Here is a 27,322-nt window from a genome sequence, read left to right as displayed (position 1 = left end):
GTCCTCCCAGCTGCAGGCGGTGCCTTCAAAGTCGCAGGCCAAGGCGACACTCGGCGGTGCCAGCCCATTCCAGTAGCCTAGAAGAAGGAATCAGGCGCCCTGAGCAAGCTACAGTTCCCAGAATTCAGGGCACCAAGTGATGTTCCTCCCATGTGCTACAGTTCCCAGAGTTCCCTAGGAAGAGAAATGGGCTTGGGAACTATATCTGTCAAGGGATTCGCAACCCTCTACACCCAGAGCAAACAATAGTTCCCAGGGTGCTTTGGGGGACATCGTGGGAACTGTAGTTTGTTCCGTTTCCCAAAGAGACCCTCTCAGAGCTATATCTCCCAGAGTTCCCTTGGGAAAGGTTGTGCAGAATATTCTCTCCCCCCATAAGAAACTACAGTTCCCAGGGTGCTTTGAGAGATGCCGTGATGGGTTAAATACTATCTGCGAGGGGAATTGAAGCACATCTCCCTGATTCCTTTGGTGACACCAAAACTGGTGTCAATGGATCTCGTTAGAGCAATCCCAGCGGTCGCAGGCAAAGTTGCAGGCGCCAGCACTTGGGTTCCTAAGAAATGGAGGCCCAGCTAGGGAAAAAATGGGGGAAGTACCATTAAAAGAAGAGTAAGAGTGAGGGAGACAGGGAGCATGGGAGACATGGAAGGGGCATCTAGTCCAACCCACTGCAAGGAAGCTCAGAGCTATAATTCCCAGGACTACTTTGGGAAATGAAAGAGGGAAGAGAGAGAAAGATAAAAAGCACAGAGAGAGGGATGGCATTCACAGCCCCCCCTCCCATCACCCCCTGGCTCACCCCAGCCCAGCAGGGCACCCCACAGCACCCTCAGGCGCACCGTCCTCACAGCAGCACCCAGCAGGCCTTCGCCCCCGCCTTATCTGCAAGCCGGCAGGGTGAGGAGGGCCAAAGGCTGGCAGGGCGGAGGCAGAAACCAGGACTTTGGCTCCTGTACCCCAAAAGACGCCCAGGGGGACAGGAGTGGGGCTACCCTGGCCTCCTAGGCGCTTCTTCTCCCAGGCGGAGCCTCCCGTGCCAGTGGCAGTCTACCTGGGCTGCTCCTGAAGGAGCTTAGAAACAGTGCTCAGGGAAATGCTGCAAAGAAGAGGAGGAGGAGAATAAGGATAATACTGAGGATAATGATGATAACAGCAGCAGCAACAACAACAAACTAGAGAAAGGCCAAGGCCCAACAAACACAACAACAAACCAGAGAAAGGCCAAGGCCCCTAAGGCACTGTTGGAACTCCTCCCTGAGGGGATTGGGGGGGCCTCCGCCCTTCCTTCTCCGCAGGGACCCCCAACTTCTCCTGGGACCCCTCAAGAGATGAGGCGCCCACCTCACGAAGGGAGACCAGCGCCACAAAATGGCCAGGCTAGGCCCGACTGCCCTCATCCAATATGGCGGTGGTGGCATGTCTTTGTTTGCCTCTCCTCTGGTGGCGCCTTTTTCTGGTCACTTTGCCTTCATCCAAAATGGCCTCCTAGGACCCCCTAGGACACGTGCACAGCAGCAACATCAACAATAAAAACAACAGCAGCAGCTGCAAACAAACATTTGTGAGCCAAAATGGCGACGGAGGTAGCAGCCTAGCCAGAACCTCCTGCCTTCAATTAAGCTTTTAATTTGGTTTTAGCCATCTTCTGACCCTATGTTTATATTTTTAGTTGTCATTTTGTTTCCTTTGCTTTTAGCCTAATGGTTTATTGTTTTATTATCTACTGTTTTATGGCTCAACTCGATTTAGCGTAACAAGGAAAGCTAAAGAAGATAGATTGCAGTCTTTGCAAATAACGCACAGCTTTCATCCATTGAACATAAGACCTGGCCTTGATCTGACAAAAGGTAAAGGGACCCCTGACCATTAGGTCCAGTCGTGGCCGACTCTGAGATTGCGCGCTCATCTCGCTTTATTGGCCAATGGAGCCAGCGTACAGCTTCCGGGTCATGTGGCCAGCATGACTAAACCGCATCTGGCAAACTAGAGCAGTGCACGGAAACGCCGTTTATCTTACCGCCGGAGCGGTACCTATTTATCTACTTGCACTTTGACATGCTTTCGAACTGCTAGGTTGGCAGGAGCAGGGCCTGAGCAACGGGAGCTCACCCCGCTGCTAATTATGCCTGCTAGAAGGAAAAAACGATGCATTGAGCCAAAACAGCATAATTGGGACTCACAATTCCGCCAACGCAGAGAAGCGGCAGAAAGCCAACACCCTCATTCCTAGCTCTGAAACTGTGAGTAATGTTGCTGGGGGAACTGTTATATACTGAAGTTCTCACCCTGGGCCAGCAGGGGGATACTGTATAGTTATGCAAATGAAGGATCAAAAGTGACGTTCAGTGATTGGATAGTTTTAGAAAGTTGCTACAGTTACATTGTTCTGGAGCTCGATATAAGCAGGCTGACTGAGCTCTTCAGTTCAGTTCTGTTCTGCCTCTGAATAAACAAGAGCTGTTTGAAGAATCGCTGTGTCGTCTGATATGTTTGCCCACAATGTAACACTGGCGATGAGGATGGGATCGATGGACATCAGAGCACAGCCAGATGTGGCCACCCTCTGAAATGAGCTGAATCACTGAGCTGAATCACTGAGCTGAATCACTGAGCGAAATCACTGAGCGAAATCACTGAACGAAATCACTGAACAAAACCAATTCAGAGCTGACTGTTCTGGCTAGAGCACTGTGTTCCATCCATTGCCCTTCACGCCGGCATCAGAACCATGGCTTCACTTGTGACTCTACCGCCGTTTGCGCCAGCCTCTGAATCATGACACTCCAACCTCGCTTGGTTTGACTGCTACCTCCAAGCCAACGAGCTGACAGAAGTATCAAAGGAGCGGAAGCGGGGCCTATTCCTCAGCCCCTGTGGGCCTGAGGTGTTTGAGATGGCCCGAGCACTGGTTGCGCCTGAAGCAGTCCAGGCAACACCATGGGACACGATTAAAGAGAAGCTCCGCAACCACTACGCGCCAAAGCCGTCCAAGATTGCTGCCCGCCATGTGTTTTACCACCGGAACCAAGCAGAGGGGGAGTCAATTAACAACTACACTGCTGCCCTCCGACAAGCTGCAATGCACTGTGAGTTCCGAGACTTAGACGATGCCCTAATGGATCGAATTGTCTGTGGGGTCCAGGATATCCGTCGACAAGGGCGTCTCCTCGCCAAGCCAGACCTCACGCTGCAGAAAGCCACTGAGGAGGCTGTGGCCTCGGAAGCTGCCGAACGCTCTGCCCAGGAGATCCGCAAGGCCAGCAGCCTGCGTCTTGCTAGGAAGCCAGTTCCAGTGCATCATGAAGAAGCCAGCAGTGATGAGGCATCCTCCAGTGAAGACGATGATGTGCACCAGACAAAGCGGGAGTGTGCCGGCCAATCGGAATGTGCCGGCTGCGGAGGCAACCATTCCCGTGCCAAGTGTCGATTCAGAGATGCCATCTGTCGGAAGTGTTCCAGAAGGGGCCACATCGCTAAGGTCTGCCGATCGGCTCCGTCTGACACCCCCCTTTCACCGACTCGCAAGTCCAAGTCTTCACTCCAGTCCGCCAAGGAAAGCTGTTTCGCTCTCACCAACTGCCGCTGCCCGTCTGGAACCACGATTGGCCAAACCAGCTCGCCTACACGACGCAAGCTGAACGTCACGGTGCTCATTGAAGCGACACCGGGTCTGCCCTATCCATTGTGTCTTGGAGCACCATCAAAAGACTGGTACCCAGAGTGTCCAAAAGGCAACTTGACTCTCACTGCGTACACCTGAGAGACTACCAGGGAAATGACATTACCGTGGTAGGCGTTGGCCGGTTCCGGATTGCCTTCAAGGATTTTTCGGGCCTGCTCCGACTGGTGGTGGTCGAAGGTCAGCGGCCAAGCCTCCTAGGGCTAGACTGGTTTGATGCCCTAGGCCTGGAAGTCACCGGCATCAACCGAATCTCTAACGCAGAGACTGAGGGTCTGGTCAAAGACTTTGCTGAGGTTTTTGACGGCACTTTGGGGTACTATATAGGTACGCCCATCTCCTTTAGCCTTGATCCATCAAGCTAAAGCCACGCCGGGTTCCCTTTGCTCTCAAGGCTAAGGTGGACAAACAACTGGACAAGCTGATCACCCAAGGAGTTTTGGAGCCAGTTGACCACGCCAAGTGGGAAACCCCCATCGTCACGCCTGTCAAGCCAGACGGGTCGGTGAGAATCTGCGCTGACTACAAGTGCACGATCAACAGGGCACTTCAGCAGCATTCACCTGCTGCATTCCCTGGGTGAGGGACCTTGCCCAAGCCTATCAACAATTGCCCGTCGATGATGCCACTGTTGAAGCCTAGACGATCGTCACCCACCGAGGGGCATTCCGTTGCTGCCAGTTGCAGTTTGGGGTCAGTGTGGCTCCTGGGATCTTCCAAAGTCTTATGGAGAGTCTCCTGAAAGGGCTTCCAGGCGTGGTACCGTATTTTGATGACATCTTGGTGTCCGCAGACTCACACCAGCAGCTGTTCGAGCGCCTCCACACTGTGCTGACCAGGTTCCAGGAGGCCGGGCTCAAGGTAAAGAGGGAGAAGTGCCAGATCGCCGTTCCACAGGTGGGCTATCTTATAGACGCCTCCGGCCTTCACCCGACCACATCCAAGATCCGCGCTATCCAGCAGGCCCCCATCCCAAAGAACAAGACAGAGTTGCAGGCGTTCCTGGGGCTGCTGAACTTTTATAACATGTTCCTGCCCCACAAAGCCACGGTGGCTGAGCCTCTTCACCGACTCCTCAGCACAAAGACGCCTTGGTCCTGGGGTCATCAGGAGATGGCGGCCTTCAACGCGGTCAAGGCTCTCCTTTCATCGGACAGTGTGCTGGTACAGTACAGTGAAGCCAGGCCGCTGGTCCTTGCCTGCGACGCCTCACCTTTTGGCATCGGCGCTGTCCTTAGTCACCATTTTCCAGACGGAAGAGAAACACCGCTCGCCTACTTTTCCAACTCCGTTGCTGACATCATTGCTCGTCTTATTCTTGTTGCAATGTAACAGTACTTTGCCACAGGCCTGTTAATTTTGGGCTCTTTATCAGCTAAGAGGTGTCTGAAATAGGTGTCGTCTGTACAACAAGGTATTTTCCTCAGAATCGGTTCGATCAGCTCTTTTCTTGAGTCTCGATATAATGGGCAGTATAAGATGATGGTTTCGATTTCGTTGCTGTTACAGGGACATAATCTTTGTTCGATCAGTATTTTGTTGTATCTTCCCTCTAGAAGAGCTGAAGGGAGAGCGTTAAAGCGGGCCCTGGAAAATGCCCATCGGTGTTTAGCGTTGTCTAGAACTTTGAGATAGTTTGCTAGATGGGGCCTTTGGGAATTATACAGGAGTTTATAAGTTATCGGAAGTTGATTAAAGTCATTTTGGGCTTCAATGTCCCCGAGTCTTTCTTTGTTTATGTTCTTGGCCCTTCCCCTTTCTAAACTTAATAAATACTCTGGGGAGAGACCATATGTGGCCAATTTTCTGAGAGTGCCCTTCCTCCAACTAGATTGGAATTTGTCAAGAAGCATCAGGGAAAGTGGTCCAACCGGCGAGTTGTTAAGTCTTAGCCAAGTGCATAAGGTTCTTATCCATACTTTGGCTTTAATGCTGTATAAGCCCGCTTCCAGTCGTAGGGCGGCATTTGGGACGCATTTAGGTGTTTGCAGGAGTGATCTAAGGAAACCTGCTTGTATCTTTTCATATGGGTCTAGATTAGAGAGGGAGACGAGTGGTGCGCCGTATAGTATTTGTGCTGTTGGTTTTGCAGCGAATAGTTTAATTGTAGCAGGAATGAAATTTCCTCCCGTTGTGCGATGGTATCTTAGAATTGCTATTGTACTTTTTTGTGCTGTAGAGGAGCTGTAATTTATGCAACCCTTTGTAACTTGTCCTTATTATCTGAAACTAGTTTGGTTGTGTGCCAGTCTCTGAATGTTACCACAACTCTGTTTAGGTCCTTGTCTGATGGCAGGAATTTAACATTAATGATGTTTTCTGCTGGGACGAACCCTCTAACGGCTAATTCAGTTTTCTTGAGAATATAGATTCTCTGTTGTGCTGGGGAAAGGAGATATTTGTGCATGTATACGGGTAGGATGATAAGTCGTCCGGGAGCTCTAAGGTTGTGAGTCAGTGTAGCAGTATCAATAAACAGTGCGACGGTAAAACAATAAAACAATAAAAGAATAAACTAATTAAAACGAGGTGACAAGACAGACAGCCAATAGTCTTTAAGGTCCTTAAGGTGCAGTTTTGAGGTCTTGAAGAGGCTAAAACTAGTAAAAAACGCTTAGTTGAAGTCAGAGGTTCTGATTAGGCTGCTACCTCCGTCGCCATCTTTGCCCCTTCTATCTTCAGACTCCATCAACATGTCCTGGAGGATCTGCATGTTGGCCACCCGGGAATCGTCAAAATGAAAGCATTGGCTCGGTGTTATGTCTGGTGGCCTAACATGGACGATGCCATCACTGCCTGGGTTTCCGCCTGTCAAGCGTGCCAAGAATCAAGGCCTGCGCCACCGGCAGCTAAGGGACACACCTGGGAAATGTCCAAGACAACCTGGTTGAGGGTGCACATCAATCTGGCCAGCCCCTTTCGCGGCCGGACCTTTATGGTAGTGGTGGATGCCTATTCCAAATGGCTGGAGGTGGCCCTGATGCCCTCCACCACTACCGAGGCCGTCATCCGGGTGCTGCGAGGCCTCTTTGCGACGCATGGGTGTCCTGATGTCCGTTGTCTCTGTTCACGTCAGGCACTTTTGAGCGGTACCTTTTGGGACTGGGCATCCACCATGCCCTAATGGCACCATTTCATCCACCCAGCAACGGGCAAGCAGAGAGAATGGTGCTGTCAGGGGTTCAGAAGGAGAGACACAGGAGGGGGAGCAAATGGAGAGTGAGGAGGAGGAGTACGAGGGAGGCGCAGGCAGTGACAGTGGCCAGAGTTATTCCACAAGCCTCTCTAGCGAATCGGAGGACTCACAGAACGGAGCGCCGGTGGCCAGAGCGAAGGGGGCTCCAGGGAGGAAGCCCCAGGAGGAAGGGGCTAGCGGGGAGTCCCTGAGCAGCAGTTGGAAATCAGGACCAGCTTCTCCACCAGAGCGCAGTGGGGAGGGGGAGTCCCAGGAGTCGGGACCAGTGTCCTCACCACCAGAGGGAGGAGAGGAGTCAGGTTTGGCAACGCCCACATCAGGAAGCGGGGAAACGGTCAGAAGGAAAGTCACCGGCTGGGCGTGCGCGCCAAGTTCAAATGTACAGGAGCGCGGCACAGCAGGGAGCCCGGAAAGGGAGCCAGGTCCTAAAGCCCGCCGGAGGGAGGGGCAAGACTCAGGAGGCTCAGCGTCAGAGGAGTCCAGGAAGGAGGGAACCCCAGAGGGCAGAAAGACCCAGCGAAGGAAAGAGCAGCGTAGGAGGTGGAGCCGGGCTAGAATCTTAAACTGGTGTGGGTGGAGCAGTGAGTCAGAGGGGACTTAGCCGGTCTAGCGTCGAGACGTGGGTCTGCGCGCCCAGAGCTTGGAAATGGAAACTAAACTTTAATAAAGACTTTTGTATATAACATCCACTGGGCATTGGTCCTCTGTGAGCTGGGACCTAGCGGCAGTCCTGACAGTAAGTCCCCTCTCACCATTTTCCACCAATTTTAAAACCTCGTGGAGTGTGGGAAAGCAGCGAGGGGTGAAGATTGGTGCTTCGCGAGCTCACGAAAACCAGGGAAATGACTACCGAAGAGAAGATAGCGAGTCTGCAAAACGCAGTGACGCAGCTGACTGCAGAAATTGCGGCGTCCAGAAAGAAGGAGCAGGAAGCAGCTGTTACCTGCCAGGATCTGCGAACCAGGTTAGAAGTGCTAACTACACAGAGGCTACCGGCCACCAGACCAGAAGGGATTGGGCTGGGGAACAGAGGAGGGAGCCTTGTGTCTCACTTCAATGGGGACCTGCAGGAGTATCCTAACTTCAGAGCAGATGTACTATACGCACTGCAGCTGCTTGACAAGGACTTTAAAAATGAGGAAGAAAGAGTGGGATTTATTGTTTCGCATTTACGGGGAGAGGCGAAAACGTGGCTGCGCAATCTCTGGAGAGATAAGGATCCAGCCCTCCAAGATGCGGGTGCCTTCCTTAAAGTGATGGATGCGTGTTTTTTGTCTGAGATTGATGTGGATATCGCTAGGAAACAGATTCACGGACTAAGACAAGGTAGAGCCACAGTAAGGCAATATCATTCACGTTTTTTCGCATTGGTGAACGCATTGGGGTGGGAGAGAGAATCGCCTGCCGTCAGAGATCTGTTCTGGGAGGGGCTGAACGGAGCTGTGAAAGACGAAATTGCAAGGGGGGAGAGACCCCAAACCACCAAGGACATTGTGGAGAGGGCACTCACCATTGGGGTTAGGCTGGAAGGACGCTCTTGGGACAAAGAGGAAGGGCATTGGGGCCGCACGCCAACGAAAGCACCACCCCCCTTTCCCAAGGAAGCGGCGCGCGCTCGATCCATGCCTCCGCTGGGAGGAGGAGAGGAGCCGATGGAGATAGGTGGTGCTAAGGCTCAGTCCACAGCCGGAGCCCTAACGCCGGGAGCAGTCAAAATGAAGCCTCCTAGAGGGACCAGGAAGTGCTACATCTGCGACAGTGCTCAGCACATGGCGAAAGAGTGTCCCCAGCGGTTTCACAAGAACACTGCAGCCGCAGCGACAGTAACAGAAGCAGTTCAGCAGAGTGAATCACAGCAGGAAAACTCCACTGTCTGGCTGGAAATGGAGTCACTGGGGGCCAGCCAGACAAGTCAGTGAAGCAATCCCCAGTAATGTTACAGCCCACAGACCCCCTCCCACCCAAACCAGTAGTGCAGCTCACCGCATCCCTTCAACTTCCCAATGGGCTCACTGTGGAAATCCCCATTACGATTGACTCTGGGAGCAATGCAGATTTTATAGGCATGGACTTCATCCAGCAACATGGCATAGCCCTTCTGCCAGCGACGGTACCTCTGAACGTCATCACGGTGGACGGCAGGGAGCTACTGGGAGGGCAAGTGCTGCAGCAGACGCCGCCAATGGTGATGCGCATTGGTAATCACCGCGAAGTCATCAGCTTCAACGTCACCCGCCTGTCAGACACGCCCATTGTGTTGGGCATGAGTTGGCTGGATAGGCACAGCCCGGCATTAGCTTGGTACCAGCGGCAACTGACCTTCGGCTCCTCCTACTGCGCAGAACACTGCATCCTGGCTGACTTGGACGATGAGGGGCACGAGGATGGACCACAGCTGAACTTGGGCATGTTGCAAGCGGTACCTAACAAGTACAAAGAGTTTTTGGAGGTCTTCTGCCAGAAAGAAGCGGACAAGCTGCCTCCCCACAGACCCTACGACTGCAAGATTGACCTCCTGCCGGGGGCGACGCTCCCGACGGGGAAGCTGTATTCCATGTCTGAGGATGAATTGCAGGAGCTCAGGGAGTTCATAGATCACAACTTGAAGCGGGGATTCATCCGAGAGTCCAAGGCGGTGGGGGGCAGCCCTGTATTCTTTGTAAAGAAGCGGGACACGCCCCAAAAGAGGCTTGTAGTTGATTACCGCGTCTTAAATGCGAAAACCAAGCCCTCAGCCTTCCCCATGCCCAAGATCGATGACCTGCTGGCGACGGTGCGGAAGGGGCGCATCTTTACCAAGTTGGATCTACGCGGAGCGTACAATCTCATACGAGTGAGGGAGGGTGACGAGTGGAAGACGGCCATGTTTACGCCGCTGGGCACCTATGAATATAGAGTTATGCCTTTTGGATTACAAAATGGCTCCCACTGTTTTCAAGCATTCATGCATCATGTCTTGGCGGGTCTTCTCTACAAGAAGTGCGTCTGCTTCCTGGACGACATCCTCATCTTCTCGGAGTCGCCGGAGGCTCACGAGAGAGATGTCAGGGAAGTACTGCAGCGGCTGCGGGAGCACCGGCTTTACGCCAAGCTGGAGAAGTGCCAGTTCGACAAGACGGAGGTGGACTTCCTGGGCTACAAACTGTCCGACAAGGGACTCGCCATGGACAGTACCAAGGTACGGGCAGTGCTGGACTGGAAGAGCCCACGCAATTGAAAGGAAGTCCAGAGGTTTGTCGGCTTTGCCAACTTTTATCGCAAGTTCATCAAAGGTTTCGCCATGCAGACAGCGGCCATCACTGACACCCTCAGTTCCAAGAAGAAGAAGTTCATCTGGACGGAGCAGGCAGAGCAGTCCTTTCGGAAGCTCAAGCACCTCTTCGCGTCCGAGGAACACCTGCTACACGTGAACCCCAGCAGGCCCATGAGAGTGGAGACGGACGCGTCAGACAGGGCCGTGGGGGCCGTCCTGTTGCAGCAAGACCACCAGGGGGACTGGAGGCCGTGCGCTTTCTACTCCAGGAAACTCAGCAAGTCGGAGCAGAACTACACCATCTGGGACAGGGAGTTACTGGCCATACATGCAGCCTTCAAGGCGTGGCGGCATTTCCTCGTCGGGGCCAAACACACGGTGCAGGTCCGTACGGACCATAAGAACTTGGAGTACTGGCGCACGGCGAGGTTCCTGAACCAGAGACACATCCGCTGGGCGGAGTTCTTTGCAGATTTCGACTTCAGAATAGAATACATCCCTGGAAACAACAACATCATGGCGGACGCGCTGTCCAGGAAACCGCAGTATCTCGAAGAAGAGGCGCCGGCGGCGGCCAAGCATATTTTTGCACCAAAGGCGTGGGCATGTGCGTCAGCCAAGGTGGACCTGGACGCGGTGCGTCGCGCGCTGCAGACGGACTCCTTCGCGCGAGCCAAGATGGAGGAGGTGCGTAGCGGCACGGCGAGGGACGACGACTTCCAAATACGCGACGGCCTGCTCATCCGCAAAGGAGCCCTCTACGTGCCGGGAGACAACCTCCGCGCGAGGGTCCTGCAACAGCTGCACGACGCGCCCAGCGCGGGACACTTCGGCAAGGAGAAGACGGTGGACCTAGTAGCCAGAGACTTTTGGTGGCCCAAGATGAGGGGGGATGTCGCGGAATACGTCAAGAGGTGCGACACCTGCCAAAGGGCCAAACCAGTACACCAGCCGCCGGCGGGCCTGTTGGAACCGCTACAGACACCGTTCGAACCGTGGGAGAGGGTGGCCCTGGACTTTGTCACGGATCTGCCCAGCTCGAGAGGCAAGACGGCAGTACTCGTGGTAGTAGACTTGTTCACCAAGATGGCCCACTTCATTCCTTGCGCGAAGGTGGCCACAGCCGAGCAGACCGCCAAGCTGTTTATAGACCACGTGTTCAAGGTGCACGGCCTACCACGGTCCATCCTGTCCGACAGGGGGCGCCAGTTCATATCCAACTTCTGGCAAAAGCTGATGGGTTTCCTGAACGTCAAGGTCAGCCTGGCGTCGGCGCAACACCCGCAGACTAACGGACAGGCAGACCGACACAGGAGGGTTGGGGAAGACATCCGGGTAGGAGACTGGGTCTGGTTAGCAGCCCAGGCAGTTCTGGCCAGATCGTTGGCCAAGAAGAAGCTCGGGCACAAGCAGCTAGGGCCTTACCAAGTAGAGGCGCAGATCAACCCAGTGGCCTTCCGGTTAACACTCCCGGAGGGGTCCAGAATGCACCCGGTCTTTCATAGATCAGTGCTCACACCCTACAAAGAGCCCCACAGGTTTCAGGCACCAGGGACAGCGCCAGACCCGCTCAGGGAAGCGCCCAAAAAGGGGGGGTCGCCGAGAAGGGGGCCACTCAACGAAGCCACAGAGATTTTGGACTCAAGGTGGGGGGAGGACGGGATTGAATATCTTCTCGCCACAGAGGACACCCCGGCCAGCGCCAACAGGTGGGTGCCGGATTACGCATTGGAGGAGCAGTTGCTCAAGGAAGAATTCCATACACTTTTCCCGCACAAGCCTATGCCGGCGGGCTTTTTCGATGATTGTCTGTTCACACCCACACTCTCGGCCAGCACTTTCCGGGGTTTCTCGTCAGCGGAGGACTCGGCTCCGGGAGGCAGCTCCCCAGAGGGCTCGCTCTCAGGTTTTGGCACGGGGGGATCTTATTGGTGGGAGGACCAACCCGAAGTGGGATGGCGCAGAGACATGCCGGAGGGACCCTGGGAAGTGGCGTCACCTCAGGCGACAGGGGGAGAAGAGGTCGTGAGTGATGTGGGGGCGGCCTCAGATTTCGAACACACCGCCCAGGAGATGGAAGCGGAGGGAATCGCAGTCGACGAGCCCATGGAGGACTTTCCGGACTTATCACGATGGCTGCACGCCTCGGGGGACGAACTGTATCCTGAACTCACCCCGACAACTCTAGAGCGCCCGGAACCCGCACCTGAAGAGGGGGAGGGGGGAAGGGGGGGCTTCGAGGGGGGGATGGATGTCAGGGGTTCAGAAGGAGAGACACAGGAGGGGGAGCAAATGGAGAGTGAGGAGGAGGAGTACGAGGGAGGCGCAGGCAGTGACAGTGGCCAGAGTTATTCCACAAGCCTCTCTAGCGAATCGGAGGACTCACAGAAGGGAGCGCCGGTGGCCAGAGCGAAGGGGGCTCCAGGGGGGAAGCCCCAGGAGGAAGGGGCTAGCGGGGAGTCCCTGAGCAGTAGTTGGAAATCAGGACCAGCTTCTCCACCAGAGCGCAGTGGGGAGGGGGAGTCCCAGGAGTCGGGACCAGTGTCCTCACCACCAGAGGGAGGAGAGGAGTCAGGTTTGGCAACGCCCACATCAGGAAGCGGGGAAACGGTCAGAAGGAAAGTCACCGGCTGGGCGTGCGCGCCAAGTTCAAATGTACAGGAGCGCGGCACAGCAGGGAGCCCGGAAAGGGAGCCAGGTCCTAAAGCCCGCCGGAGGGAGGGGCAAGACTCAGGAGGCTCAGCGTCAGAGGAGTCCAGGGAGGAGGGAACCCCAGAGGGCAGAAAGACCCAGCGAAGGAAAGAGCAGCGTAGGAGGTGGAGCCGGGCTAGAATCTTAAACTGGTGTGGGTGGAGCAGTGAGTCAGAGGGGACTTAGCCGGTCTAGCGTCGAGACGTGGGTCTGCGCGCCCAGAGCTTGGAAATGGAAACTAAACTTTAATAAAGACTTTTGTATATAACATCCACTGGGCGTTTGTCCTCTGTGAGCTGGGACCTAGCGGCAGTCCTGACAGGTGCGCTTGGCAAAAGAGGCACTAGTGTGCTTGGACCGGGGAGACTGGCATGAGCGGGTCACCGAATACTTGTTCGTACAACACGTTACCCCTCATGCGGCCACAGGGCGGAGTTCTGCCGAACTGCTTATGGGCCGCCGCCTCAGGTCCCCGCTCGACCGGCTGCACCCAGATTTTGCTGTGGCCGAACCCCCAGGCTGTGCCAACGTGCCACGGTCATTTGTTTCAGGAAACCAGGTCTTTGCCCGGAAATTTCTGTGGGACATTCCTTGGGTGCCAGCCACAGTAGTGGGAGTCACTGGACCTCACTCGTACCAGGTGGCACTCGAAGACGGACGCTTGTGGTGCCGGCACATAGACCAGCTTAGGCGCAGGGTTGGGGACTTGGTGGTGCCCCCAACTGCGCTCGTGGTTCCGGAACAGACACTTACAGATGGTGAGGCTCCACCTACACCTCTCTCGCAAACTGCCGGCATGGAGCCAAACCAAGCCACTTCAGAGGGTCTGCCAGACTCACCACAGACTGAGACCACTGCCGTACCTGACATTCTGCCAACTCCACTTGTGGAGGTTCCACCCACAGCAGCGGATCCAGGGGACTTGGTTTCAACGCCACCTAGGGTCGCTCCACAGCCTCAGCAAGAATTGGGTGGCCCCCCGGACTTGGCTACCAGTCCCCGGAGGTCTGGCAGAGTTTCCAAGAGCCCAACTTATTTAAAGGACTATGTTGTTGGACATGTATCACTGTTGGTCTAAGTATGTGAAATGTAACCGTTATGCTTTTGTGCCTAATTGAACCATTACGTGTAGTGCTGTATATAAGGAAACCATTACGATTGTAACTAACGCCTTATCTCGGTGGGGAGGGGTGTTATGTACTGAAGTTCTCACCCTGGGCCAGCAGGGGGATACTGTAGATAGTTATGCAGGAACCCTCCCCCCTCTAAGAAGGGATGATCCGACCCCTCCCCTCTTTCAAGGAGGGAAGGAGATGATTTCACCAAGAAAACAGGAGTAGGAGGGATCCCCCCCTATCCCAAATGCTGACCCACCCATGTCTTTAGAACAAGACAAATAGAGGAACTTGTTTCCAGCAGATTCCAGATTTATACCCTTACCAAGAGATTTATATGATGTAAGCAGCAACTATGGTCTTAGTTCTTCAAAGACTGAATGAAATTTTCACCAAATTAACTAATATAGAGGAATACTTGGATAATTGCTCTCTCTCTATAAATGCCCAAAGGGCTAAAAGGAGGATTTGACACAACTATGCCAACGAACTGTCAATACAGGTCATGGATGAAATAAGGCCTTGCCAAGTCCTCCAAGCGAACCAGATAATGCTTGAGATTCATCTACCCACCCGGGAAGAATGGCAGATGAAGTTGATGGACTACATGGAACTGGCGGAAATGACTGGCAGAATCCGAGACCAGGGAGAAGTGTCGGTAGAAGAAGATTGGAAGAAATTTAAAGACTATTTACAGAAACACTGTAAAATTAAGGAATGTTAGAGGGATGCTGGAATGAAGTTAAGTGGTTTTAGCAATAATGTTATAAAGGGGTATGTAAAAATGGATTGTCAACAGGTGAAAATGTAAAGTTACAATATATTAAGATAATATATCAAGATAAAAGCAAAAAGGGTAAGGACTTGCTGAAACAACTACTGAACTAGAATACAAAAAAGGGAGGTGTGAGGAGGTCAGGGAAATAAGCAAATGAAAGACAAGACATGGAAAGACTGATTTGTTTTTAATTGTTTTTAATTTTTTCTTTATTTTTTCTGTATTTTGTATTTTTTGTCTTTTTTTCTTCTCTTTTCTTCTTTCTATTTTTGTAATTTCCTTGAAACTTTAATAAATATTATTCAAAAAAAAAAAGAAAGAGATTCATCGAAATGAGTACAGGTGGATGAATCGCAGGTTAATTATGACGTCCTTATCTCAGCTTTTGAACTGCCATTACCAAAAAGTAGATCTGAAAAATTTCTATTTCCTGCCCAGCATAAGAAACATCACACACCTATTTATGACTTTTAGAATGCCAGCTCTTCCATCTTGACTTATGGAGATGAAAAACATTTTATGGCAGTCTCGCCTTCTTTACCTGATAAGGGTTTTCAAGGAAGAGACAGTGAGGCAGCCGGTCCCTGGCAGAGAACCAAAGCAAACGCCAATAAGAAACACTACCTGCACGAAGGAGGAAGATAAACCCGTGAGTTTGGAATTAGAAGAATTAGAAGAACTGAAGAGGAAATTATTGAGTATAAAGACTGAGATCTCAATTCAAAACATAAGGACATTATAGCCCGGAACACAATATCAAAATATGCCCAATAGCCCTTCATCTCGAGGAAAGACGCCTATGCAATTCCCTGATCTTTTCCCAAGCGATAGCGATGGAGAAGATGAACCTGGCAACTCTGACACTCTCATGGCAACAACTTCTAAAGAACTTCATGTCGTAGATAGATTGCTGAAACCAAGCACCCAGGCTATACCCAGGCCTTTGCCTAATACTCCTAAAACTTACAAGAACGACTGACTGTCTCTATTGCATCTTTGGCGAGATAGGACGGACGGAGTCTCTGAACATGAAGCTGGCTCTCTGCTGGCTAGTGACCCCCATTTTACAGCACATGCCTCTTTAATACTCCCAAAGGCACAGAAAGAGTTAATAGCCTGGCTACCTTATGAGGGAGAGAGGGATTGACAGTTAATGGATCAGTGTGGGGCTCTCCTCACTACCTGGGGTGTGGCTGGATGGGTTTTACCTATCGGGGATGTTTGTCCTGCTGATTTTTCATCTCAGTATTTTCGATTCGGGAGACTTGGCCCAGGGATGTCATGTTATCATTCCTCTACAAGGGAGGCTAGCTTGGGGTCTGGGATTGCCACCGTCGAAGTGCAAGGGAGGAACGGCAGTGGGGGTAAATATTATCTACGAAGGATTTTGAGATGCGATGATGCTCAAACCCCTTCCAATGTACGCCCCATCCCAAGGGACATGAGCAGGGATTATCCACCTCCGTCATTGGTGCTGTGCAATGCCAGGTCCACAGGCAATAAAACTGCAACCTTGAGAGACTTCTTTATCTTGCAGGAGGTTGACCAGGCTTGTGTAACAGAGACCTGGGTGCACGAAGGCGAAGTAGTCACCTTTTATGAGATGACACCACCAGGTTTCTCCATCCTCCACCAATTGCGGACTGTGGGTTGTGGGGGAGGGTTAGCGTTGTTAATCCGGGAGGATTGCTCTTTCAGGGCTCTGCCATCACCATCAATCTCCGGCATTGAATGTGTTGACCTAGTGTGGGGCACGAAGGAGAGCTTGGCTGTCTGGCTGGTGTACCAACCACCAGTAGCCACCCCTGGTTGGATGTGGTGGCAGGCTGGGCCTTGGAGTTCCCTAACCTACTGGTTTTGGGGGACTTCAACTTCCATGCTGATGCCACCCCCTCCTCACAGGCTCTGGACATGGTGTCTTCCATGGCAACATTAGGGCTCTCACCACATGCTGGATTTGATTTTTGGTGTGGATATAATATGATTTTTGGTGAGGATCATGTCCTCACTTGTGGAAATGCCACTACGTTCTGAAAGCCAGAATTGACTTCCCGTCCCCACCCCGCTTGGGTGGTGAGCCTATTTGGGCTCACCTGCGAAGGCTGATGGATCCTGATGGATTTTGTCAGGCCTTGCGGGACCCTGCTCACTAGATGAGCTTGTCGAGAACTGGAATAACCGGCTCTTGGCGGCCATCAATGAGATTGCACCTAAGCGCCCTCTGCGACTCCACTGCAACCTGGCCCCCTGGTTTACTGAGGAGCTCCGGAAAATGAAGCGGGACCTCAGACAGCTAGAGCAAGTATGGCGGCTTGCTCACAATGGAGCCTCAAGAACATCTTATAGGGTTAGGGTTTATGAAAGCCTATGGCAGTGACTGTAAAGAAGTTTTACTTCTCAGCTTCCATTGCATCCGCTAGCTCTCGCCCGGCGCAACTTTTTAGAATAATCAGGTCTTTTACAACCCTAGAGGAACAGCCAAATTTAAATATGAATTTGACCCACAGCTTTGAGGCATTTGCAAGGTTTTTTTTGCAGAGAAAGTCTTGCTGCTCCACCTGACCTCCCTGCCAATTTGGATACAGTAACAGAACTGGAGGCCCCTCAACTGTCCTCAGGTCCAGTGTTGGACCACTTCGATCGGATACTCCCTGCCAATGTATACAGATTCCTCCGAGCTGGAAGACCCATCACTTGCCCCCTTGACCCGTGCCCATCCTGGCTGATTACAGCGTGTCCAGACGAGGTGCAGGGCCCCCCTGGGTGAGATCATCAATCAGTCCCTTGGCATGGGGACTTTCCCAGGGGAGTTGAAGGAAGCAGTAGTGCGTGTGCTCTTAAAGAAAACATCTCTAGATCCTTTAGATCTACCCAATTACTGCCCTGTTTCAAATCTTCTGTAGCTGGGTAAGGTAACTGAGAGAGCAGTTGCCGAACAGTTTGGTAGGTTTCTGGATGAAACATTGGTTTATGGACCCATTTCAGTCTGGCTTTCGCCCTGGTTATGGGACCGAGATGGCTTTGGTCGCCCTAACAGATGATCTCCGTAGACAGCTGGATTGAGACTGGTCGGAACTGCTGATTCTCTTAGATCTGTCAGCAGCCTTCAACATGGTTGATCACGAACCTTTAGACCACCACCTTGCTGACGTGGGGATACAGGGCACAGACCGAAAATGGCTGCAGAGGGTGGCGCTAGGGAGGGAGTTATCGCCACAGCACTCCTTGGTGTGTGGAGTCCCGCAGGTCGCAATCCTTTCCCCGATGCTTTTCAATATCTTTATATGCCCCCCTTGCCCAGATTATCCGGAGCTTTGGGCTGGGTTGTCATCAATATGCTGATAACACCCAGCTTTATCTGTTGATGGACGGCTGCCCTGACTCAGCCCCAGACACACTGACCAGATGCTTGGAAGCTGTGGAACTGGTGTGGGAGCCGGTTGAAGTTAAATCCTTCAAAGACAGAGGTCCTCTGGCTGGGTCGGGATGACATGGGGTTGGGGGGCCAACTCCCATCTCTTGCGGGGGCTCAATTAGTGCCAGTGCCTTCTGTCAGGAGCTTGGGTGTTCAACGCCTCCTTTTCCATGGAGGCGCAGATTGCAGCCACAGCAAAGGTGGCACTTTCCCATCTCCACTGTATTAAGCAGTTGGTCCCTTACCTTTCTCGCCCTGATCTGGCCACAGTGACCCATGCGACGGTCACCTCCAGGCTTGATTATTGTAACTCGCTCTACGCTAACCTTGAAGCTGACTCAGAAGCTCCAGCGGGTACAGAATGCCGCAGCGAGGCTCCTTATGCACTGGCTCCCGGTGGAGTACAGGGTCAGGTTTCAGGTGCTGGTTTTGACCTTTAAAGCCCTATGCGGCCTAGGACCCATGTACCTATGGGACTGTTGGTTTCTGCTCTCTTCACTGTGCAGCGAAATGCTTGTCACAAGACAATGTTTACATTCCACAGTCAGAGTTGCTGTTGGAGTTTCTCACAGGAAAGGAGACTGGATGTGACGTACACTGGTTTCCTGTTTTTCTCAGTTCTCTCCGTGCTTCAGAGGAGAGAGGATGTTTTCTCTGCTCACGCAGAGGCAAGATGCTTGTTTGTAAGCTCTTAGCATTGAAATGTAAATAAAGTAAAATAAAGTATGTGGCACGTACTGCTCATCATTCCACTGCGTAAAAGACTCTGCAAAAACAACATTTTTGGTTATGGAGCCCAGAAGAACGCAGTCATCTTGAGAATGGAATTCAGAAGTCGAATCGGAGTGCCGGCAAAAGGATCGGAATGCAGAGGGACGGATCGGATGGTATCTGCTCTGCGTGTCAAGATGATTGATGAGGTATGTGTTCATGCTCCGGGCAGCCTGCCAGCTTCTAATTAATGGCTTTATGGCTGGACTTTGAACTTTTAAAAGGCCGTTTGCCAGGCTCTAAGGCAAAGGTTTGGGATGCTGGAAAACCGAATGCATTTTTAAAATTGCCTTTGGAAAGAGGTTTGAAGCAGCTGCAGTTAAGAGTGGCACAGGCTCACAGGCAGAGGCTGGAAATCGAAAGTACTTCTGAACTTGCTTTTGGAATGAAGCAGCTGCAGCTGTACACAGACGCAGCTTGTATAAAGCAGCTTGATTTAAGGCAGCAGAGATGACGCAGAAGGCTAATGCCAGAGTCATGATGGCTAGCTGCAGAAGGGTGGCTGATGCAAGTGGGGAATCTGTTACCACTCAGAATGCTGTACAGCCAATTGCTCAGCTCAGAGTAGCCTGTGATACTGCCATGATTCAGAATGAAGCAGACCGCCAGGGTGATAGCTGCATGGGTAAGGGGGAGTCTTCACAGACGTCATCCCATAGTGCAGTGGAACCACCAGATGGCGCCAAAGCTTTGAAGGCAGTGAAATGCTACTCGTGTGGACGTCTAGGCCATATGAAGAGGGAATGCAAATATCCCAGGGCCAAGACAGAGCAGCGAAGCGAAAGCTCATCGCGTGGAAAAGGCCAAAGCAAAGGCAAAGGTCCAGTGTCCAGGACAACGCAGCACAAGGCAATGGTCTCACGCTTCACTCCAAAGGTTGCAAAGGTCCAGAAGACGTCTAGATCTTTCTTCGTGGTTGATTCAGCAGCGACCCACCACATGTGCAACGATAAGCGACTGTTCGTGTCTTTTACACCGCAGGAAGGTGCGATTCACCAGGCGGATGACCACACAATCCCCAGTAAAGGCTACGGAACTGTTGTTCTTCACAGTTTGGACTTATCGATACAGGATGTGCTTTATGTACCAGATGCCAAACATAATCTGCTCAGCGTTGGACAGCTGAATGAACGAAAAATTGACATTTCCTTTAAGAACAAAAAGTGCATCATCACAAAGAAAAATGATTATGTATTGCATGCTGAATATGTTGATCGTTTGTTTGTTTTGTATTATGATGATGATATGCAGGATGAAACTTGTTGCATTGCAGGTTCTAACAAAAGTTTGCATGCAGAATGTATTCATGATTTTCACCGGAAATTTGGTCATTTGCATTTTGAGGCAGTATCTAAAATGCCTGCCTTGATTGAAGGTATGACTATTAAACCCTGCAGGTACCACATGAAGTGCAAGGCATGCGCAGCAAACAAGGTAAAAATGGCTGCAAAAGGTAAGGTGTCTAGTAGGCAAGCTACAGAACCATACCAAATTCTTCATGCTGATTTGGTTGGACCACTAGTGCCCTCTTTGGGTGGAAACAAGTACTTCATGGTTCTCATTGATGCATTTTCCAGGTATATTTATGTGTACAATCTCAAGCAGAAATCAGAGGCTTTTCCAAGGTTCAAGGAATTCTGTGCTTGGTTGGAAAATGTGCATGGTAAGAAGATAAAGACTCTTTTCACTGATCGCGGGGGGGAATTCACTTCTCAGCAGTTTGAAGCTTTTCTGACTGAGAAAGGAATTCAACACGATTTGTCTAGTCCTCGCTCGCCATGGCAGAATGGACTTAGCGAGAGGGTAAATCAAACATTGCTTCAAGGGTTAAAAACCTTGCTGCATGATGCCAATCTTCCAGAGAGTTATTGGGCCGAAGCTCTCTCGTGTTTCACTTACAGTTATAATCGCAGGTTATCTTCAGCGATTGGTTGTACCCCGTATGAGAAGATGTTTGGCAAGAAGCCATACATCAAACACATGAAAATTTTTGGTTCTGACATGTGGGTTCACTCACCACAAAGCTCCAAGTTAGACAAGCGTGGATTGCATGGTATCTTTCTAGGTTATCAGAAAGGGTCTTACAGAATAATGATGACTGACTCAAAGACAATTAAGCTCACAAGAAGTGCTAAGTACAATGCCAAGTGGGGGGAGAATGTGGGAATTTTCCAATGTTATCCTGATGACAGTGATGAGACTGAGGATAGTCAAAAGCAACCGCAACAACCCACACCCACTGATGAAGGTTCTGATTCTGAGTCTGAAACTGAATCAGGTGATTCAGAGGATTTCAAGAGTGTGAAAGCCTCTATGCGACCCTCTGAAAGCTCTGATCAAGAATTGGAGGAACCATTGTTCACAATAGGTCATTTTTCTCCTAAGAAGGAAGAGGAGAGTGTTGAAGACCTACGGCTAATTCGCAGGTCACAAAGAGCCACAAAAGGCAGACCTCCAAAGAGATTTGCTGATGAATTTGCTAAGATAGCAGTAACAGCTGTTAAAAGCTCCAAGAAGGTATTTGAACCTTCAAGTTTCCAAGAAATCCAGGATTTGGATTCAAAGGAAGCTGAGCCATGGTTAAATGCCATGAAGGCTGAGCTTGATTCCTTGGAAAGGAACAAAACATGGGAGCTTGTTCCAGTAGTTCCAGGAATGAAACTGCTTGGAAGCAAATGGGTCTTCAAAGCGAAGACTGATCAAAATGGCAAGATAGTCAGACACAAAGCCAAGGTAAACAACTACCTATCTCTGGAAATAGAGAGAGATCAAGATGGTAACATTCTAGTACACCAGTCACGGAAAATTGCTGATGTGTTAAGCAAACTAAACCTGATGGATGCTAACCCTGTAGACACACCGATGATAACAGGTTATCAGGTAGATGACACTGAAGAAGCATTTTCTGACACTACACTGTACTGCCTAGGCTGTGGATGTGTTCCCGAAGCCTGGAGAGCGAGAGGGGTCGGTGCGCTTCAGTGAAAGCCTGCATTCGCCCCATAGGACGCACCCAGATTTCCCCTTCATTTTTGGAGGGGGAAAAGTGCATCCTATAGGGCGAAAAATACGGTAAATGAATGAATGCAAGTCCAACCTGCAATAAAATGTTGCACCATGGAGTGTTGCAGCTCAGGGTTCCAGCTACTCCGTTCTACCCCACCCCAAACAGTATTCAATTTCCACTAAGTATGCTAAGTTCACATTGGGCTATTTGGGGAGGGGGGAGTGTTCTCCTCTGAGGGATATTATCCTATCCTATCCTATCCTATCTTCAAACCTTGCCGTTTTCTCCAGGCTTGCTGAGCCCTCCGTCTTGCACAGATGGTGCTGTTTTGGCCACATAAGGACCATAAGTGCTAAAAGAATGGAGATTGCTGCTGGTTTGTGTGATTTAAGGGCATGTCCCTAGGCCAGGGTAACCAACATCCCAAGATCTTGTTGTATAGTAGTAATGGGGGACTTACCCTGATATTTGTTGGATGTCAAACTCAGCCAACAGCATAAGGTCAAACAGATTCCTCACTGGCCTTGCAGACAACTTCATTGTCCAGAAACTGGGAGAAGCAACAAGAGGAACAGCCATTTTAGATCTGGTCCTAACCAATGTTGATGACCTGGTTAGTGGGGTAGAAGTGGAAGTATCATTAGGCGCGAGTGATCATGCTCTTCTGAAGTTTACTATACAGCGGAAAGGAACAGCCAAGCATATTAGGACTCAATTTCTTGACTTTAAGAAAGCTGACTTCATAAAACGTAGGGAAGTGCTGGGTGAGATCCCATGGACAGTAATACTAAAAGGAAAGGGAGTTCATGATGGCTGGGAGTTTGTTAAGAGGGAGATAGTAAAAGCACAACTTCAGGCAATACCAATGAGACGGAAACATGGAAGGTACCTAAAGAAGCCAGGGTGGCTATCTAAAGAACTTTTAACTGAGTTAAGATTAAAAAAGGATGTGTACAAAAAATGGAAAAGGGGGGAAACCACCAAAGAGGAATTCAAACAAATAGCCAGCACGTGTAGACACAAAGTCAGAAAGGCTAAAGCACAGAATGAACTCAGGCTTGCTAGAGAGGTTAAAAGCAACAAAAAAGGCTTTTATGGGTATGTTCGTAGCAAAAGGAAGAACAAAGAAACAGTGGGGTCACTCAGAGGAGAAGATGGTGAAATGCAAACAGGGGACACAGAAAGGGCTGAACTCCTCAATGCCTTCTTTGCCTCAGTCTTCTCCGATAAAGAAAACAATGCCCGACCTGAAGAATTTGGAGCAAATGATTCAGCAGAGGAAACACAGCCCAGAATAACTAAGGAGATAGTACAAGAATACTTGGCTAGTCTAGATGTATTCAAGTCTCCAGGGCCAGATGAACTGCATCCAAGAGTATTAAAAGAACTGGCAGATGTGATCTCAGAACCACTGGCAGTCATCTTTGAGAATTCCTGGAGAACAGGCAAAGTCCCGGTAGACTGGAGGAGGGCAAATGTTGTCCCTATTTTCAAAAAGGGGGAAAGAGAGGACCCAAATAATTACCGCCCAGTCAGTCTGACATCAATACCAGGGAAGATTCTGGAGCAGATCATTAAGCAAACAGTCTGTGAGCACCTAGAAAGGAATGCTGTGATCACCAATAGTCAGCATGGATTTCTGAAAAATAAGTCATGTCAGACTAACCTGATCTCATTTTTTGACAGAATTACAAGCCTAGTAGATGAAGGGAACGCAGTGGATGTAGCCTACCTTGATTTCAGCAAGGCATTTGACAAGGTGCCCCATGATATTCTTGTAAAGAAGCTGGTAAAATGCGGTCTTGACTATGCTACCACTCAGTGGATTTGTAACTGGCTGACTGACCGAACCCAAAGGGTCTCATCAATAACCATTCAACCTCTTCATCCTGGAGAAGAGTGACTAGTGGGGTGCCACAGGGTTCTGTCTTGGGCCCGGTCTTATTCAACATCTTTATCAACGACTTGGATGATGGACTCAAGGGCATCCTGATCAAATTTGCAGATGACACCAAACTGGGAGGGGTGGCTAACACCCCAGAGGACAGGATCACACTTCAAAACGACCTTGACAGATTAGAGAACTGGACCAAAACAAACAAGATGAATTTTAACAGGGAGAAATGTAAAGTATTGCACTTGGGCAAAAAAAAATGAGAGGCACAAATACAAGATGGGTGACACCTGGCTTGAGAGCAGTACATGTGAAAAGGATCTAGAAGTCTTGGTTGACCACAAACTTGACATGAGCCAACAGTGTGACGCTGCAGCTTAAAAAGCCAATGCAATTCTGGGCTGCATCAATAGGAGTATAGCATCTAGATCAAGGGAAGTAATAGTGCCACTGTATTCTGCTCTGGTCAGACCTCACCTGGAGTACTGTGTCCAGTTCTGGGCACCACAGTTCAAGAAGGACACTGACAAACTGGAACGGGTCCAGAGGAGGGCAACCAAAATGGTCAAAGGCCTGGAAACGATGCCTTATGAGGAACGGCTAAGGGAGCTGGGCATGTTCAGCCTGGAGAAGAGGAGGTTAAGGGGTGATATGATAGCCATGTTCAAATATATAAAAGGATGTCACATAGAGAGGGAGAAAGGTTGTTTTCTGCTGCTCCAGAGAAGCGGACACGGAGCAATGGATCCAAACTACAAGAAAGAAGATTCCACCTAAACATTAGGAAGAACTTCCTGACAGTAAGAGCTGTTCGACAGTGGAATTTGCTGCCAAGGAGTGTGGTGGAGTCTCCTTCTTTGGAGGTCTTTAAGCAGAGGCTTGACAACCATATGTCAGGAGTGCTCTGATGGTGTTTCCTGCTTGGCAGGGGGTTGGACTTGATGGCCCTTGTGGTCTCTTCCAACTCTATGATTCTATGATTCTATGACTCCAACTCCCATCAGCCCCAGTCACCATGGGATGATGGGAGTTTTAGTCCAACAACAGACAGAGAAGAGCTCCTTTGCAGCCCCTGCACTGCAAGGGCTGAGGGAATGAGGGTGAATCCAGAGGTCTGGGTGCCTTTGTTTATTTAAACCAGGAATGGGAGGCTCAGCCCAGGAGCCACATGCCACCAACCAGACCTCTCTCTCTCTCTGACCATTAGCACTCTCTCCAGGTCACAAGCCTCCCTGCCCCTGCTTTGTGCCCTCTTCAAGTGCTTTAGCCTGGCTGGAAAGCCTCCTGCTTTCCTGGATGAAGATGGGGGCAGGGGTAGGTATAGAAACTTGGGGGGTTTGTGGAGCTGGATTATAGCCTAATGCACAAAGAGTCCCTCCTGTTGCTCCACCCACTTTTTGTCTCTAACCCCATTCAACACTGATACATGGCCCTCAGATGGTTATCAAATATGGCCCTTGCACTAAAAAAAAACAAAGGTTATCCACCCCTGATTTTACTCTAAAAAAAAAAGGTTATCCCCCCAGCCTGCCTTTCAACAACAAGGTCCCCAAGGCAGCCCAGAACAATTTAAAATGAACAACATGGAATGAAATTGCAACCATAAAATATGCAACCATAAAATACAAGCAGCTCAAGCAACAGTAGCACGATCCCAAACAGCAGAAGGAAAACAATAGAGATGATTAATAGCAAAATAGCCATGTAGAAAACACACCAAAAGAAACATGCAAGGGGAACCAGCAGGCAGGAGTTGGGGAAATAGTTTCATGTGTGTTGATAGCATTAAGCAAAGCCCCAATAAACAGCGCTTAGTTTAACTATGGAACTCCCTCCCACAGGAGGCAGTGCTGACCACCAACATGGATGGCTTTTAAAGAGGACTGGATAAATTCACAGAGGAGGATAAAGCTATCAATGACAACTAGTCAGGATGACTATGTCCTGCTTCTGAATACCAGTTGCTGGAAACATGGGAGGAGAGTGCTTGGATCCTGCTTGCAGGTTTCCCACAGGCATCTGGTTGGTCACTGTGAGAACAGAATGCTGAACTAGATGCCCTTTGGCCAGATCCAACAGATTCTTATGTTCTTACGTTCTTATTTGTTGGCAGCAAAGCACACTCACCATTAATGTGTGGAATTTGCTGCCACAAGACTTGTTGAACCTAGGATAACTCAGTTGGTGCAGCATGGGACTCTTAATCTCGGGGTCATGGGTTCGAGCACCATGTTGGGTAAAAGATTCCTGCATGGCAGGGGGTTAGACTAGATGGCACTCATGGGCCTTCCCAACTCTACAGTTCTGTGATTCTATGATGGACGAAAGGCTAGATAGGGATCTCCAACCTTTTCAGTAACATGCATTTGGGGACCCATTTCTTCATCATTGACCATATATTTGCATGGTGGAAGTATTGGTGGAAGTCCTGACCCACCAGCTGAAGACCTAGATGGCATTGAAGGGGGAGTATTTATTTAGCTAGTTGTTTTCTTACATTTATATCCTGCTTATATTTGGCATGTAAGCTGCTGCCTGCCCTTTTCCAGGTACCAAAATACTGATTCCAGACATTCCAAGCATAAGTCTGACCTTTCCTCCCTGGAAAACCACAACTGTGTCCACCCCAATCAGAGAGCCCTTCAGGATAGAGGAGCAGAATGAAGGGAGCACCACCTCCAGAGCATGAGACCAGGCCTGATCCCTCACCCTGAGCACTTTGGAGGGGGTGGGGAATAAAACTTAAATACATGGCACAAAAACAATGCCTTTTGTCATCTCCTTGTTAGTGGCATGGTCTGTGGGGCAGCATCTGGAGAATACAAACAATTTCTTCTGTGTCTTTCTAATTCTTTGGAGGGGCTGCAATGCCACATTTCTAAGAGAGGTGGCAACTGGCCTTTGCTTCCTAACCCTAATCATGCTAATACACAGCAAACAAAGGTCTTAGGATTTCAGTTACCAATCAAAGTAGTAATTGGTTGTGTCATTCACCCATACCGCTGATGCTGCTTCTCTGGATGGAATGGAAATCTGGATGTAGATTTCAAATAAGGAGTGGGGATGTTACTCAGCTTTCCAATTCCTCCTCTACCCCCTCCTTTTTGAAACATAAACAATGCCTCATGTTGCAATTCGCTCCCAGGTTGCCCAGGTGATGCTGATGCAAGTGTGGAACTTGTTTATTTCCATATTACCACGGTTTTGGCAGAATACTCACCCTCCCTCCCTCCCTCCCTCTCTTTGTGTGCTGCTAATACAAGTCCTCCTTCCTTGCAAGTTACCAGCCCCCTCCCGGGGGGGGGGGAGAGAGCCACAACCCCAAAATACCACATTTCGTTTCATAAGACCCATGGGCATAGCTAAGGGGGGGGGGACAGAGGGAAGCTGCTCCCTATCAAATAAAACAATAGAAATACTTAACTGACCAATCATGTCATTTCTGCCCCGCTAACAAAAGTCCTCGCTATGCCCATGCTAAGGCCATGTTCCCCATTCCTTTGCCTTCATATGATATAGT

General features: G+C 50.4%; 1 long non-coding RNA gene across 2 annotated transcripts in view; it reads right to left on the bottom strand.

Moving 5' to 3' along the window:
* Positions 1 to 787: 787 nt before the first annotated feature.
* Positions 788 to 27,322, bottom strand: part of LOC310837168 — a 47,746-nt gene continuing 21,211 nt past the window's right edge. The window contains exons 1-3 of one of the 2 annotated variants that reach the window (XR_014560450.1): positions 15,257 to 16,816; positions 1,211 to 2,132; positions 788 to 1,175 (exon numbers count right to left, since the gene is read on the bottom strand). This is a non-coding gene — a long non-coding RNA (uncharacterized lncRNA). Of the gene's footprint in view, positions 1,176 to 1,210; positions 2,133 to 15,256; positions 16,817 to 27,322 lie in introns of those variants that run through there. The other variant, XR_014560449.1, reaches the window with a different exon arrangement.

This window comes from Podarcis gaigeae, assembly GCF_964106915.1.
Source record: "Podarcis gaigeae genome assembly, contig: HAP1_SCAFFOLD_66, whole genome shotgun sequence".
NCBI lineage: Eukaryota > Metazoa > Chordata > Lepidosauria > Squamata > Lacertidae > Podarcis > Podarcis gaigeae.
The sequence above is the reverse complement of the archived record's forward strand: the minus strand, read 5'-3'. Positions and strand labels throughout refer to the sequence as shown.